The sequence below is a fragment of the Carassius carassius genome, chromosome 10 (genome assembly GCF_963082965.1).
Source record: "Carassius carassius chromosome 10, fCarCar2.1, whole genome shotgun sequence".
NCBI classification, from domain to species: Eukaryota; Metazoa; Chordata; class Actinopteri; order Cypriniformes; family Cyprinidae; genus Carassius; species Carassius carassius.
In genome coordinates this window covers 8,662,885-8,676,993 of record NC_081764.1, presented here as the reverse complement: position 1 = coordinate 8,676,993, position 14,109 = coordinate 8,662,885, and the positions used below count along the sequence as shown (strand labels likewise).

The 14,109-nt window shown below is 44.0% G+C and overlaps 1 protein-coding gene across 2 annotated transcripts in view; it reads left to right on the top strand.

Moving 5' to 3' along the window:
- The window catches only part of LOC132151685 (E3 ubiquitin-protein ligase RAD18-like), a 49,708-nt gene extending 46,643 nt beyond the window's left edge, over positions 1-3,065 (top strand). Inside the window, exon 13 of one of the 2 annotated variants that reach the window (XM_059559976.1) lies at positions 2,534-3,065. The gene's annotated coding sequence lies outside the window, so the exon portion shown is untranslated. The remainder of the gene's footprint in view (positions 1-2,533) is intronic. The other variant, XM_059559977.1, reaches the window with a different exon arrangement.
- The last annotated feature ends 11,044 nt before the right edge of the window (positions 3,066-14,109 follow it).

Here is a 14,109-nt window from a genome sequence, read left to right as displayed (position 1 = left end):
GACATAACGGCTGCCTTTGTGTCCCAGGCGATGTAATTCGTTCTCCTTTTGAACTGGCTGCTTTAGGAGTCATTAGCAAGCGCTCGGTGCCACTCACTGTTTCTTGAGCGCTTTGTGTGATTTATGAACCAGGGGACTGAAAGGGCTGATTTGTTTGTTTTCTTATTAAGCATATGGATCAAATATTTCCTATGAATAAAAAATATCTTAGAGGGCTTATCTGCAGGCCTTCAGGTCCTGCTTAATTGTAATACAATAAATTTCAAAGGCGAAAGCATGTGGAAGGAAAACAGTACTGCACCGAATCCCACAAACATTCGCCTCTCAACATACAACTAAGCCAATTTCCATAGCTCAGGGGCTTCAACCTTTTTTCAGGCATGTATGTGTTCATTGAGATTGCACATTGAAACTGTCCATGCTTGCAATTTCTTTTGACAATGAAGGTCCTCGTCACGCATTGGCTTATAGTCAAGCTATGAAGCCATCTTAAAGCTCCTCCATTTCAGATGAAGTGAATCAATTAGTTCTGTTTGTTAAGAGCTGATCTGGAAGACATTAGGATCATTGGATGTTTGAATAAGCCATTGCAAATGTCGTGCTAGTAATCCAGAGTCATAAGACAGAAACCTGCAAAGAAACCTTTGCACTTTTAGCATTCTCTCCTGATTTGTTAAGCTTATCCTGAGGGTTGTCTTTTTCCATCTTTAGCTAGTATAACGAAAACATCTGCTTCAGCACTCTTGGTCCCTTACAGAAGCTCTTGGTTGTGAGATTTTTGCTGCATTTTTCATTAAGGACTGGATGATCTGCCAGAAGAGACATCTCTTTCACAGTTTGAATTCAGTCATCATCTCTGGATGCTTGCCTCTCCTTTGAAACCCATTCCAAGTTATTGTTCAGATTTTATATTTGAGCTTGTTGAGTAGTATGGGGGATTTGTCCAGAAAGGGCTTCGAGTTGAGATTCAAACTCTGATCGGGTGACCACATGGCTATCAGCTCTTACATTTGAATACTTTTAAAAATCTTTATAATCCAGCATGCATATAATCCAGAAGGCCAACAACACCTTGATTGTATTATTTTGTATAAACTGTTGTATACATACTTTTGCTAAAAATTTAACTACATTAAATGTAACCATTAAAATAAGAGTTTAGAACATCAAAGATGATCTTAAGATGATCTGATCTCATGGAAAGAAAAAATAATAATATTGTGCAGAAGAGACATGATATTACCAGAAAGGACGAAGAGAAATGGGAAAAGAAACTTAATTTCCATTAACTCAGACATTGCACATACCAACTTGAAAACGAATGCAGGCGAGTCATTTTAAATGATAAAAGCATTTCCTTGAAAAGAAGCAGGATTATAGTCCTTAGAAATACTGGTCACACTGTGAAATTGGACTTCATCCATGATTTTATTTGTGAAAGGGCATTTGTCTGCACACTCAGAAGGAGCTTCTGACTATTAGGTCCTACGGCAACAGCAGTCAGAGATGTGAATTAACACTCACCAAGCACGTAAAACCAAAAGAATATTTTTGTAGTTAAGGTGTTTTTTTTTTGTTGTTGTTTTTTTTTTACACTTGGGTTACAGGGTTGAGCATAATGAATACAGTACACAAATACAAATGCTACAGTTTGTGTAAAAATTGGAAATGTAATTTAATTAGTATTTCATATTTAATTATTTTATAATTTATAATTTATTAATCACTTGTCATCCTGCCATGTTTTAGTGTCCATATGATGTAACTTCATAAGTATCAACATTTTACTGAATATTACTTTTTTAATTGTTAACATGATTGTGTACAAAAAATATTCTAAAACTAATTTGTTTAGACATCTAATTGAATGGCAAAGAGTGTACTCATGGTGTTAATTTTCTTAAGCAAAATAATATAATTGTTTCAAGCAGTCAAGCAGACAGAGAAATTAAGAGGCACATCTGACTGATTTTAGAAAGAAATGCCAAAAGTTGCGGTGTGGGTGTTGTACTTTGCTGTGTATTACGAGGACATGCTTCACAGCAAAACAAGATGAACTTAAACACAAATTGAAGGCAAACTGGCTAAATTAACATGAGGCTGAGTGAATGATTGTCTGAGTTGGAGCTTCGGAGAGGAAATGGCTTTAGTCTATTGTGATTTTTGCAGGCTTCGGCATCACTGTGGGCACCATACTGCTGCTCTAATAATGAATTTAGTTATTCAATCTTCATTAGTCTTAGTGCTGTTGTTTTTCCCCACATGTGTCGGTTTTAATAACAATAATAAAAAGGCTTCCATGGGGGAAAAAATGGATGCGGTTTGTGTAATGTCACAACATGCTACTGAAAGTTTAAAGAGTTTTTACAGTCCGGATTATTCTTCAAAATGATTATGCAATAAAAGTCCGATCAGGAGAGAGATCAGTACATAAGCTGTTTTGTTTGATTATCTCAATTTATGCTCGATTTAACCTGTGCTTTGCTGTAGTGCCAAATGGACCAATTTCAACCATGTGCAATTCTCTCTCTAGACTCAGCAAGTGAATTCTCCTCTGCAGAAGTCCAGAGCAGCCGTTACAGAGAGGTCTCGACTCCCATAGGAAGATGTATGAAGACCATGTGATGAGACATCCTCAGTTCACTATGTTACAAGAGTATCTGTTTCAAGGTTTTTCAGAACTGAATGTGTGGTCTAAATGTTTGAAATTTCCAACATATTATGTACAGTAATTTTTTTTTTCATTTCAGTATTATGTTTTCTCAAATAAAACAGAAAAAAAAAAAACTTTTTATGGAATTTCTGTAATCCATTCCAAATTTCAAATTGAATTTATTATACTCCCAATCGCAGATGTAGAAGCTCCGCTTATGCACTGCACATTAGCTTTCGGTTTGAAACCTGCGATCCTTGCTCCCGAGTGAATAATTATGTTGGAGTTGGAAAAGATGGACATCAGGAGACTACTGTCCCAGACCCCTCACTGTCAACTATCCTATGCCATAAAAGGAAGCAGATAGGTTTCACATTTTTAATTACAGCTGTTAAAAAATTATTCAGACAACAGATATATAAACATGTATATAATTTGTTTTATACTAGTGGGTGCAGGTTCATTTATGTAAGTAAGGATAGCAAAACCATGAAATATTATACCCAAAAATTCTTTATACATACAACTGACCATGTTTTGCTTAATTGTTATCTAACATAAAGATTAATTTGTTCTGACACAGTTGAACTCTGAGTTGTCATATTTTATTACCATTTTCTAAGCTAATAAACTGATAATGTGTGAATGTTGAAGGTGTCTGAATAAATTTTGGTTTGACTGTATTTGTATATTTATTAATTTTGTAAGGATACACAGTTACTTTTAAGATATTAATGGAAAAATACATTTGTAATAGATTTGTAGTGACTGTATCTACTAGCAGGGACTGATAGGGCCTGTAAAACCTTTGAGCCTTCTGGTATTATTTGGCCAGAGACTTGAAATGCATCTTACCTCCTGCTTTTGAATTATTCCCAATTGTGCTGTCAAGACTAATAAATAGTGAGGGTTTCCTGTGCTCAAGATTTTTGATGCTCATCCAAGTAGATAAACAAACTCCAGCATGCACATGCACTGTAAACAATCTTTGCATGTAAGTCCTGTCGCATCTTGTATCAAAGCGCACCACTGGCTATAGCATTTAAATAAATGTCAGTAAATGACATTTCAAGCAGTTTACATGTGACTGGCTTAGAAAACTAGGAACAAAAGCATTCAGCACCATTTGTGACCCTTTAATGGAATAAGAAGTAATTCTTTGCATTGGACACTTTTATGTCAATTGAAAGTACAGTAATAGTGACTCAATGCAGTCAGATGTAGCAGTACTGGTTCAACACCCTGTTCGTTCATTCTGCTGGTTCAAGGCTCCTGATCTCTCCTGTCCCCATTCCTAATCCTTGAAGTTTTTTTTTCCACATTTCTGAGAGTGAGTCTCAGTGACTACATTCTACATTATATACAGTATTGCAACCTCTTTTCTTTTTCTAGGGGATGGCAGCTGTGACATGTTGAATTTGCTTGTCATTTATAATCCTTGGTCAACTGTTCAGCATAAGCGACTTTTAAATTGATTTTGTGTTTTGTTTAAATGTGCACTTTCGGGGCAAGATGATCCCATTTACTCAAGGTCTAAGGAAAAAACATGGAGGAGAAGGGAGTGTAGGTAAAAAAAGAAAGAAAGAAAAAAAAGCAGTTGTGTGTGCGATCGATACAGTAATTGAAATCAGAATGCAAATACAGCTCAAAAAAGTGTCCATAATTGACATGACAGGCTTACTGCTGCTTCACAATTGCGTGATTATTGGTCACACATGTATATGTATGTGCATAAAATGTAGTACAGAAGACAAAATAATAGCTACATAAAAAACTACCCCATTCAAAAGTTCACATATTCTTCAGTTTCATTACCTGTAATCCATTAATTTTTTTTGTTTGTTTTTGTGGTGGTTGTACTTGTTTTTCCTGTTCTTCAGAAAAATCCACAAGGTCCCAATAATTCTCTGGTTTTCCAGCAGTGACTATGAATTTGAGATCCATCTTTTCACACTGACAACAATTAAGGGACTCATACGCACTGATGCTCAAGAATTAAATATGATGCATTAAGTTCCCTTTCGAGAGTACTCTCGTACTGCGTAAGCTAGCTTACGCTATGGGAAAAGGTCCCCTTTTCTCGAGAATATGAAGCCAAAAATTATCCTTAATTTTTAAATAATGTAAAACGCAGTGCTGCAGCACAGCAGACCCAAGCGAAGCGGCTCGCGCGCTTATTGGCTGTGCTGCGGCAACTGCAGCAACCTATGGTGAGGCGGCGGAGAGGAACGAACCAATGGTGGCGCTTCGCGCCCATTGGACGTCAGAGCGCGCCAAAATAGGCATGGCTGGAACTATATAAGCCACCGCTTCACCATAGGGATCAGATTTCATCTCCTTAAGCGATCTCACCTGCACTTCGCTGTCTTCTCCGGAGAAGCCTCTTCACGCCGTTGAAAAGCCTCTCAGCGGGATAGCACTGCAACGCAGATCTGAGGACGCCGGCTCGTGCTTCATCTCGACGCCGCCTTCAGCACTCGCTTCCTGCTGCGCCATCCGGCGTGACTATATCCTTTACAAAGCTAGTGTGTTTGCCGCTGCATCACACTTTTTTCCTCCAGAATTCGAGGCGTTGTTTCAAATGACTCGGGCCTGCGCTTCCTGCCGAGGCCCTCTGCCCAGCGAGGACCGCCACATCATCTGTGTCTCCTGCCTGGGCCGCGAGCATGCTGAGAGCGCACTCTCCAAGGGCGGCTGCCCTGAGTGCGACGACATGGCTATATCGACCCTGCGGGCTCGATTAGCTCAAACCAGCCACGATGCTCCACCCGCTCCGCCTCTTCTCTCTCAAGTGCCGCGTAAGAAACGCCGCGATCAGAGAATGCCTGAGCACACTGCTACACGCGAGCTCATGCCGCAACACTCCCCGCGTGCCTCGCCCGCTCTCTCTCCTTCGCCTGTCCTCTTCGTGGACGAGCAGCGCCAGTCCCTGCTCACCAGCGCCCCCTTCTCCTTCGGAGCGCCTGAGGCGGAAGAGGACAGACACGACAGCCTTTCTCTCGCCGCGTCCAGTAGTGAGGAATGGTCGGGCTCCATTGCGGACCCCCCCCCCCCCTCTACAGCACCCAGCTGCACCGGACAACGCGCTGATATCGACGCGGAGCTTACTCGCGTGCTTACAAGGGCTGTCAGCGACCTTCAGCTCGACTGGTCTCCTCCACACGAGCCCGCTAAAAGCAGGCTGGATGAATGGTTCCTGCAGGGGCGCCCTTCGGCCCCTCCGCAAAGAAACGCCCCCTTCTTCCCGGAAGTTCACGATGAACTCACAAAGTCGTGGAAAGCCCCATTCTCCGCACGCTTAAAGACTTCTGTCTCGTCAGCGCTCTCCTCTGTCGACGGCGCCCGAGACCACGGTTACGAGAGCCTCCCCCCTCTCGAGGAGGCTATTGCTGCACACCTCTGCCCGCCCTCAGCCGCAGGATGGCGGTCGAAGCCTGTGCATCCATCCAAGCCGTGCCGCACCACCTCAGCTCTCGCTGGCCGAGCTTACACCTCCGCTGGTCAAGCTGCTTCGGCTCTACACACCATGGCTGTGCTGCAGGTTTTTCAGGCCAGACTTCTCCGTAACCTGGACGAGTCTGCCCCAGATACCTATGACTTTAAAGATCTCCGCAGCGCTACTGATCTAGCCCTGCGTGCGACAAAGACCACAGCACAAGCGATCGGCCGAAGCATGGCAAGCCTCGCTGTTTTAGAGCGACACCTCTGGCTCACGCTCACGGAGATGAAAGACGCCGACAAATCCGCCTTTCTTGACTCTCCTATCTCGCCTTCCGGCCTCTTTGGCCAGTCGGTTAAGGGTTTCGCTGAACGCTTCACTGAGGCTCAGAAAACGTCACAGGCAATGAGACACTTCCTGCTGAAACGCTCTAGCTCTGCTGCGGGACGCCGTAGAAATGCGCCGCCCCCTCAGACCTCGAAGCCATCGCAGCCAGACTTACAGTCTCGCCCAGCGACCAAAGCCCAGCACCGCTCTCGCTCTACGAGCCGCAAACCGCCAGAGAGACGGGGACCTCGGCCCAGGATTGTGCTGAACCCCGAGCCTCCGAAGCCCTCCTGGCCTTCGGGCTGAAAAGACCATGGTTAAGTCCCGCTGCGGCCGGACCACCACACAAGAAACCTCACATGCTTCCTCCAATCCCCTCACTAAAGGCGGTTGGAGATGTCTATACTGCAGTAAACGAGCCTGTTACAATGCACGCACGCCTGCACACAAACGCCGTTTTCACGGCGACCTCAATAAAGCACAAAAAGAGCTTTTTCTATGTAGGCAGAGTGCCCACTACACAGTACGCACCCCTACATGTATACACACTCCCCCAAGTGTCACAAAGACACACTAGGGTCTCCTTTCATGCCCACCTTCCCGCTCGAGCCGGAGGTGCTCTAAATGTAGCGCGCGTGCCCACTTCTCAGTGCGCAACCCTACAAATAAGCGCTGTCACCACAGTGTCACAAGCACAGCATACTCGAGCTACTGGTCCCCTCATAACAGGCGGCCAGTGCCCGAAGCACATTCAACCCATAGCCGCACGAGCCGCTGCATGGCAGGCCATCCCCGGCATATCAAATTGGGTTTTGAATATAATAAAACGAGGTTACTCGCTCCAGTTCGCACGCAGACCGCCGCGCTTTCGCGCCGTGGTCGAAACGAAAGTGAAAAGCGAAATGACACACGTCCTTCGCGCCGAACTGATAAACCTTCTTGCAAAAGGGGCGATAGAAACTGTCCCCCCTGCGCAGCGCGAGTCAGGCTTTTACAGCCGCTACTTCCTCGTACCAAAAAAGGATGGCGGTCTCAGACCCATCCTAGATCTCAGACGTTTGAACAAAGCGCTTATGACGCGATCGTTCAAAATGTTAACTACCAAACAAATACTCGCGCAAATTCGCCCGAGGGATTGGTTTTTCTCAGTGGATCTGAAAGACGCTTACTTTCACATTCAAATAGCACCCCATCACAGGCCATTCTTGAGATTCGCCTTCGAGGGGCAGACTTATCAGTACATGGTTCTTCCATTCGGCCTCTCCGTAGCGCCCCGTACATTTACACGGTGCATGGATGCCGCTCTCGCACCCCTGAGAATGCGGGGAGTGCGAGTATTGAACTACCTCGACGACTGGCTAGTTTTAGCCCATTCCGAGGAACTACTGACGACACACAGATCCTGGATCCTCAGCCATTTAGAATGCCTGGGTCTCACGATCAACACTGTCAAGAGCGCTCTGTCTTCCAGCCAGAGGATTTCCTTTTTGGGGATAGACATAGACTCTGTGACATGTACAGCGCGTCTGACGTCACAGCGCGCTCTCACTATTCAGCATCTAACCGTGTCGTTCAAAGCCGGGTCTCTTTACCCGCTCAAACGATTTCAGGAAATGCTAGGTCTGATGGCATCAGCCTCTGCGGTTCTTAAACTGGGCCTGCTGCGCATGCGCCCACTACAGCGCTGGCTGAGAGACCGTGTTCCAGCGCGCGCCTGGATTTCCGGCCGCGCGCGCATCAGGGTGACCCGCGGCTGCATCACAGCTCTGGCCCCTTGGAAAATAGCCAACTGGTATCAGTTAGGCGTAAGCACGGGCGCTGTCTCGAAATGGAAAGTAGTCTCGACAGATGCATCCAACCTCGGTTGGGGCGCCCTGTACGAGGGCAGGTCTGCCTCCGGCCTCTGGTCGAGCCCGGAGCGACTGTTACACATAAACTGTCTGGAGATGATAGCGGTCGAACTATCCCTGAAAGCTTTCCTCCCATTTTTAAAGGGCCACCACGTTCTGGTCAGATCAGACAGCATGTCAGTGGTGGCCTACATAAATCGCCAGGGTGGTGTCAGGTCAGAAACCTTGCACACCCTGACCGAACGTCTTCTGACATGGGCACATTACAATCTGCGCTCGCTAAAGGCAGCGCATGTACCTGGCATCCTGAACCGGGGCCCGGACATGCTTTCCAGGGCGAATGTTCCCCCTGGGGAGTGGTCTCTTCACCCACAAACGGTTCAGTTGATGTGGAGCATCTTCGGCAGGGCAGCGGTCGACCTCTTCGCCTCAGAAGACAACGCTCATTGCCCAATATATTTTTCAAAGAGCAGGGACGCGCTGGCCCTCGATTGGCCCAGACGCCCGCTTTATGCCTTCCCACCAGTCGCGATGCTACCGCAGGTCATCGATCGAGTCAGGAAGAGCAGATGTGCTATGCTGCTAGTAGCCCCACTCTGGACGACCCAACCTTGGTTCTCCGAGCTGATGCAGCTGTCCAGTACAGCCCCATGGCTAATACCGCTGCGGAAAGATCTCCTCACGCAGCTGAAGGGCGCGCTCTGGCATCCCCACCCCGAACTTTGGGCCCTTCATGTATGGCCCCTCAACGGGTACCCGGGAACCTCCCTGAGGGAGTGTTAAAGACCATTACGGAAGCCAGAGCGCCCTCAACCAGGCGCCTGTACGCGCAGAAATGGTCAGTGTTCTCCACCTGGTGCGGGACACGGAACCTAGACCCTCACTTATGTGACGTGACGGAGATACTCTCCTTCCTACAGGAGCGTTTAGATGCGGGCAGATCCCCGTCTACGCTCAAAGTGTATGTGGCAGCCATTGCAGCTTCTCATGCTCCGGTAGCCGGCCTATCACTGGGAAAAAACGAACTGGTCATTCGTTTCCTTAAGGGAGCTCGTCGGATGAACCCTCCCCGACCCCCTTCAATCCCTTCCTGGGACCTGTCTACGGTCCTAGAGGCCTTAAAGGGCCCCCCTTTTGAACCGCTTCAGTCTGTCGATATGAAGCTTCTTTCGTTCAAAACCGCTTTTCTACTGGCTCTGGCCTCAGTCAAGCGAGTGGGGGATTTACATGCGCTATCTGTAAGCGCTGACTGTCTCGAGTTTGGGCCTAATGACTCCAGAGTCATTCTCAGACCAAGACACGGCTATGTCCCCAAGGTGCTCTCAACACCGTTCAGAGCGCAGGTCATCTTGCTGTCAGCCCTTTCCTCGCAAAGCGACGAAAGCAACTCGAGCTTCATCTGCCCCGTCAGGGCTCTCAAAACCTATATTGGGCGCTCCGCCTTATTCAGGAGGTCGGACCAGCTCTTCATATGCTTTGGTGGGCGCACCCGAGGTCTCGCCACCACGAAGCAAAGCCTATCGCGATGGATAGTAGACACTATCTCGCTGGCTTACAAATCTAAAGGCCTTCACTGCCCGTTCGGCATCAGAGCCCATTCCACCCGAGGTATGGCCTCGTCATGGGCGTGGTCCTGCGGGATACCACTGGATGATATCTGTGCGGCGGCAGGCTGGGCCTCTCCGTCCACATTTATTAGATTCTATAATCTGCAAGTCCCTGCCCTGCAGGCCAGGGTACTTTCTATATAGACGTGCTAAGCCTTATCACGTCCCCCTTTTTTCGTTCCCTATATAAAGCCCACTAAGGTTGGCTGTTGGGACTGGGATTTCTCCTGCTATAAAGCCCCGGGCTCTCGCCTCGGGCTGTGACAGGTCGAAGTTCCCGAGCACGCACGGCGTTTTACATTGTGTTCCCATAGCGTAAGCTAGCTTACGCAGTACGAGAGTACTCTCGAAAGGGAACGTACTCGGTTACTAACGTAACCTCGGTTCCCTGAGATGAGGGAACGAGTACTGCGTAACCTGCCGTGCTATGTGCTCGGACCAGGTGATCGCTTCAGTCGATTTAAAACCTGATCCCTATGGTGAAGCGGTGGCTTATATAGTTCCAGCCACGCCTATTTTGGCGCGCTCTGACGTCCAATGGGCGCGAAGCGCCCCCATTGGTTCGTTCCTCTCCGCCGCCTCACCATAGGTTGCTGCAGTTGCCGCAGCACAGCCAATAAGCGCGCGAGCCGCTTCGCTTGGGTCTGCTGTGCTGCAGCACTGCGTTTTACATTATTTAAAAATTAAGGATAATTTTTGGCTTCATATTCTCGAGAAAAGGGGACCTTTTCCCATAGCGTAAGCTAGCTTACGCAGTACTCGTTCCCTCATCTCAGGGAACCGAGGTTACGTTAGTAACCGAGTACGATTTGTGGGTGAAAACCGCCCTTCAGAAGCTACAGAGACACTTGGATATTTCTCACAGGAGAAAGAAAGTGCATGTACAGTAGACATTTTATGCCAGTAACTTGTGCACTCGTGACCTGGCACATTCCCACAGCATTTTGGAATAAATTGTTTCCATTCTCTGTTGCTTACTTATTCTGTTCATTTATATCTTTAATATTATTCCTTTGCCATTTTTTTTTTCTTTAAAATGCTATTCTCTCAGCTTTCTCCTTCATGGCTCTATATCTTTGTCTTCTTTGACTACCACCATCTTTCACTTTCCCACATGTCTAGTATCTCTTTACCCTCTATTATCTATGTCTCCCTGCTCCTCTCCCAGGCTGGAAAGCTCCTGTGTTTGTCATCCACAGTAATAACACCTCGGTCTCAGGGTTTGGAAAGGCACTCAAGCAAGCAGAGGGCTTATCATCAGAGCCAAGAACCAAAAGGGATGTGCACACACAGACCCTCCCACAAATCCTTCTGAAAACATTGCTCTCTCTCTCACCCACACACACACACACACTCACAAAACTTTCCATAGCAGCAGATCACACATACAGTATTGCATATGGGCTTGTTTTTTTTTTTTTTAATCATAAAGAAATCTCATGGATTATTCTAAAATCTTTGTCAATCAGTTTAACAATATTTAAAATATATACATATATATTAGAATGAATTTACATTTCAGAAAAGTGCATGACTTTGTGGTAAAATAGAAAACAAAATAAGAGGGTAATTTCTAAATGAATATTATTGGAGATCCCAAATTTCAAGAGAAAACTTAAGGCCCATTAAAACAATAAAATAATAACATTAGCATCAGGATGATACTCAAGGAATTTTCCTAATCTTGCAAGAACTGACCTTTTTTTCTAAATATTCATTGATTGGATGGATACATTCATAAAACATTCTCTCAATCTCTTGTCCTATTGGGTCACAGGGATGCTGTAGCCTTTTATTTATGTAGTTAGCTAGTTATCTACTTTAAATAAAAATGCACTAAATTGTGGTCACATTTCAGGAAAGTTCATGGCTTTTTGGTAAAATAGATAATTTTCTAAATTAATATTATATATATATATCAAATATAAAGAGAAGTATAAGTCTTACCAGGAAAGAAATATAAAGACTGATTTTCAGAATGATGTGAGCTTATCCCATGAATGCAAGTTCACAAATCTTGTGATATGGAGTGATTTAGGTACTGCAGTGTTCATCACATATTTATGATATTTTCTGTGCCATGCTAGTTTCTCCAGTGCAGGTTGATATTTAGGAAGCATAACCAACATGACCAATCGATAACAAAACAAAGCTGAACAATTTGCTGTGATCCCGGAGGTGCACCGTGCTCTCCACTGCAGTGCATTGCTTAGTGTTCCTCTGGACCAGGGCCAGGTTGTCCTCCAGATTTTGCACATATGCCCATCCCCTTCTCTATTTACCCCGTCTTCTTGTGGTTTCCTCACCAATGTAAACTCCCTCAAATGTGAAAGCTCATTGATCTCGGCCCCACTTGACTTAAACCCCTTGAGCCTGAGCACAGCACTATGACTGGCCAGTTTGTTGCACAAAGATGGTGTCAGACATTTCGCTGTGAGCACAGAAACATGTCCCAGTGCACCTCTGCTCCACTAACAATGTGTCTTGTCCATTCTCAGTTCACTTCTGCTTCCAATCCATTCCCACTAAGGGACACAAACAATCCAGTCATGACCTCTTCGTAATTTCATGTAACACTGCCAAGAAGACTCAGATTTAGAAATGTCCTTATTTTCAGAGAACAGCATAGCATAGAAAATGAGACATTTCACAAATGATGTGAAATGGAAACTTAGCTTGGAAATCAAAGCGGGAGATGGGATAATTAAGTTGCACTCTAAATCACAATAGCGTTTACCAGTTGTGGTGAATAACGTTTATTCCATGACTCACTTCATTACATCTGTTGCACACCGCTGGTGTCAGTGCGCACGCATATTTGTTTTCTTTCTTGCTGCCAAGAACCTATTCACAATATTTAGTAATCTTTCGAAATGGAAACACATTTTCAGTGTTGATATTTCTAGTGTCCGAATGTCATATAACATGACTGCATTGTTTTAAGTCAACATGAAAAGTCATTTTCAAATTTGTTTTAGTTCCATAATGTGATGTATTTTTTTAATCAGGAATTGAAACTGGATTGTGAATGAAGCCAGACCTGAAGTTGGCTGACTACTGAGCTTCTGAGAATTTGAGTAGTTTAATCAGTAGTTTAAATGTTATCTTTAAACTTACAAACTAACCATTATAATTAAATTCTATTAATCTTGTGGTTGACGGGCAAAATCTTGGGCAGAAAATACTTGTCAGCTTGTGCTGCCTCCATGAATACATTGTGATGAAGGACTAACTCACTATCCTACTCCAAACCCTAACTTTTTGCCCAATATTTGGAGGCTTACGGTCAAGTTCATCACTGAATACGTCTTGATGTATCTCAGTGGAAATGCCACTTTTTCAAATCACAAATTTTTTTACATGAACTGAAATTTATTGGTAACGTTTAGAATACAATTGCTATACTAAATTAATATTTTTAAATTTGAACAATATTTTTACAGCATTTATTAATTTATATTTTATTTATATTAATTTAATATTTGTTGATTTACGTGTGTGTGTGTGTGTGTATTAAGTTGATATAAAGTGACAGTGAAGACAGTATTGATTACACTGTTACCCAAAAATAAAAGCACTGCTACCAATGCATTAAAGAATCCTGAAAATGTTTTATTGTTTCCACAAAATTTTAAGCATCACATCCCATTTCAACTATAATAATAAACGTTTCTTCCACTGCAAATCAGCATATTTCAATGATTTCGGAAGGATCCTGTGACGCTGAAGACTGAAGTAATGATTCTGAAAATTCAGTTTTGTCATAACATATTACATAAATTACATTGCTGAATGAATTTGCATTGTGAAACACTATATTGAAATGTAACTGTTATTTTGAATTGTAATATCTCACATGCAATATTACTGTTTTTACTGTATTTCTAATTAAATAAATGCAGTCTTGGTGGGCATAAAAGAGATTCAAAATCGTACTCACCCCAGACATTTAAATTATGCCGAAATTAACATTTGCCTTTATTAATAAATGTTGTAAAAGTATTTTTTATCATTATCATGATTTCTAATATTAACAGATTTAATCTTTTTCAAGTGGTTAACATGGAACAAAACCCAAAGGCAAATGATTTCATAGTCTGAACAAATGATCACATTTTGATTAGAGGTTACAAAGACAAACTTCTTAAAAATGATGTACATTGATTATTCATACACAAAAACACAGGAATGTGTGTACATTTTGATTTTAAAGTTTTCTTCACATTGTATGTA